The 3,399-nt window shown below is 34.5% G+C and overlaps 1 long non-coding RNA gene across 1 annotated transcript in view; it reads right to left on the bottom strand.

The window, feature by feature from the left end:
* LOC108968095 overlaps positions 1-2,450 on the bottom strand; it is an 8,763-nt gene extending 6,313 nt beyond the window's left edge. The window contains exon 1 of the long non-coding RNA XR_001993308.1: positions 2,330-2,450. This is a non-coding gene — a long non-coding RNA (uncharacterized LOC108968095). The remainder of the gene's footprint in view (positions 1-2,329) is intronic.
* Positions 2,451-3,399: the final 949 nt, after the last annotated feature.

Raw genomic sequence — 3,399 nt, forward strand, 5'->3', positions numbered from 1 at the left:
TAATATATAAACTTTAATTTTACCTTTAGGGATTTTTGCAGTTCTTTTCCCCATATAATAGAAATATATACCTTGCTTATGCCTTTTATATTTTGGGATTTGGTAACCTTATTGCTGCAATCGGACAATTAACACTTTTTCGTAAAATCAGACATTTTTGATGTTAGTCAGAATGGTTTGATATAAGATCGCTATTTGTGTTATTTACATTAATTTGAAATATTGATCTCGGCCAAAAAAGGGAATGAAGTGTTGAATATTTTCGCGCGATTATTTTTTACAACTTTCGATGTAAATTAAAACAGCAACAGAGTATCGATGAACTTGGTTTCATTTTTAGCGATGAAGCCCTATAAAGAACCAGTGTTTATCGATAGTTTGATGAAGTCAATCGAGCTCGTAAATCACTCCTAGACGAATTTCATGAAGGCCGTCTARAATCAGTTTTTGTTCAGGAATCTATTGATGTTCAACTGATATTGCAAGATTGTAATTTGAGCTATCATGAGATTGAGACGACTAAAGGTAAAGGAAAAATATTRGTTCACTTTGGATCTCACACAATTTGTCAGTCGCTTCAAAAAAAAAAAAATAATAACCATTTGTTTGCCAGTTGTCTTTCAAAAAACATGGAAATTTAACAGCTGTAGACGGATCACTTTTCACCACGACAATGCGAGTTCTGATATATCGACTAAAGCAATCGAATATTAGAGCTCTCAAAATCGATTTCATAACTGCGTTAAAAATGAGCCAAGAGACTGATATTTTTTCCAAACGTGAAGAGGCGTGTTCATGCATTAAGAACTCATATTTTGAAGACATCTCAATCAGAGTATAGATTTTAATGAAGAATATTTTGTAAAAYAAGAAAACAGTTTTCGATGATTAATTATTATTTTTGTTTCCTAATCATGAAATATAAAAAGCAAGTTCGAAAAATGCTATAACACACCGACACCATCTATAAGAGTTTTAGCTCGTTTATAAACTTTTATATTAAAGTAATAAGCTGGCGCTATTCAGTTGGAATCACGCACTTTGAACGAATAAACCAACAAACACTAAGTTTGTAATAAAGCTTGATGTAAATATATAATTTTTGTATTTCTTAATATTTTTAATTTAATTTGTATTTTATTCTGTTCAAGTCCGCCGTATTTAAATTTACTCTTAACATAATTAATTTGATTTCAATTTAATTCTAATAGTTTTATTTTCTACTATTTTAATTATTATTTTTTTTTTTTATTTTAGCTAATTATATATTATGTAACACACAATGCCACTACACTGTTTCCAGTTATTGTAATTGATGTTTTACAGCATATGCCGATTCGACTTAATTGCTCCTCATTTGTTTACAAACAATTTACGACATGGATCTCGCATTAATCCCACGACATGTCTATTGACAAATTTTCACATTCTCCAAATTGCTTATTTATTGTTGGTCCTTCATACTTATATACAACGCCAATTTTTGAATCGTTTTTAACCACTTTACACTCAAGCGTTATGTATTCCCAATTAAAACTGCAAAACAAATACCAATTGAATAACAACAAAAGCTAAAGCAGGCATACATTCACACGTGCTTACGTCAGTGCTCACAACATAACAATAATTAATAATATATTTGCACGCTGAGCAGTAAACGCAGACTCAAAGGCGCTGCTGCTTCACTTTTCTGCCAGTCACGTGGCGTTACTTGAACGCCCTGTGGCTACTGGCAGACAATAATAATATTATATGTACACAAGTGGGAGCGCACACGCTTTTAGTTTCTCTATTTATATATGTATGTGTTAGCTTGTTTGCCATATTTGTTTCTAACATTAATTATGCGTAACATGTGACTTCGCAGCCACGACCGACTGACCGAGTTATGACTGCGTTGCTGTCAACGTCAACATCAACGTTTGCCGCCAATTAACTTTGCGCGTAAAAAGTAAATTCACAAATACACCAGCGTAAGTATTAAGTAACACACTCAAATATAAGTGCCTGCAATTAGCAGTTTACTTCTGGCCGGTTTTGCTATTTATTTTATATATGTATGTCGTCGGAAGTACCAAAACTCCACTTCCGCGCAATAGCTAACCTACACTTAAGAACGTGATTTCGAGAGCACTTAATTAACGGTAAATTACCGACTACGATTTTGCCCTCACATTAAATGCGCGTGTGTGTATTTGCTTTTGTTATATTTGTTGTATTTTTGATCAATTTGTTATTGTTGTTGAAATGCCGCTAGCATTTGCTGTCAGTAGAAAATGTCACAGCAAGTGCGAAAATGTCAGAAGCAATTAGCAACTCTTTAGCTCACCAGTGACACGGCTGGTGACTCCAGCAAATTGACTGACAGTTGAGAGAGGTAAATATTTTATATATGAAACTTTTTTGTTGTTATTATCCGTGATAATTCTTTCATTGAATGTACCAGTTGTGTTGACAGCGCGGCGATGACTGAACGATGTAGTGGTCCAGCGAGTTGGTGCAACATCAACAAAAATGGTGAATGACAATGGTGAATTTCTACTAGCATAGCTTGGAGAGAAGGATATCGAAAATACGCGAAAATACTAAGAGACAGCTGATAATAAATTGAGACCGGGTAAAATGTTGAGAGCGAGCGCAATGCGGAGAACAGGATTAAGGGACAAGGATACTTAGTGAGTGATTCTGTACACGTCTCCATCTTATTTGTACAGAGAGCAAAAACAAGTGATAAGGAAGCTTCGTGAGAGACTATATACATGTATTTACATTATACGTATAAGCACTTTTATATACTTTACTTCTATATACTGCATGTATATTATCATAGTAAATAAGTACGTCTTGGTTTGGATGCATTTGCCGTTTTTTCAAAATATTATATAATAAAGCTACTCAATAACTCTGTGTTTCTGAAATCTTGCCAGAACAATCTGGGTATAGCTCAAGAAACTTTAGTTTCTACTATGCCATTCAATTCATAACCTATCAAAGCAGTGGATTTTATCTAAACGTTTCCTTTCATGACGTAGTTTTTGAATATGTGAAAGACTTGACATCTAATTGTAATACTTTCACAAGTCTCTTGAACTGCGAGGTTCCTAGATATCTAAAATGAGTGCAAGATAAGGCTGGTTAGGAGCAAAGGAGGTGTTCCAGCGTCTCTCTCGTCCATACTTTCTTGCTTTTTCTGTATATATCCTTGTTTCTTAAGCCCAACCCACTTACATGTGACGCTGGTACTTTGTATCGCTTCCTACATTGTTAGCCATCTCAATAGCTTGCTTTACCGCAAACGCTCTTTTCATTCTGAAGACGCAGAAGTATTCTGCAGATCTGGCTGCGGGCTATACATCCCGGCGCTCATTTCATTTTTATGTACCAATCCTCTGCTCATTG

This window comes from Bactrocera latifrons, unplaced genomic scaffold (assembly GCF_001853355.1).
Source record: "Bactrocera latifrons isolate USDA-ARS-PBARC rearing strain unplaced genomic scaffold, ASM185335v1 scaffold_201, whole genome shotgun sequence".
NCBI lineage: Eukaryota > Metazoa > Arthropoda > Insecta > Diptera > Tephritidae > Bactrocera > Bactrocera latifrons.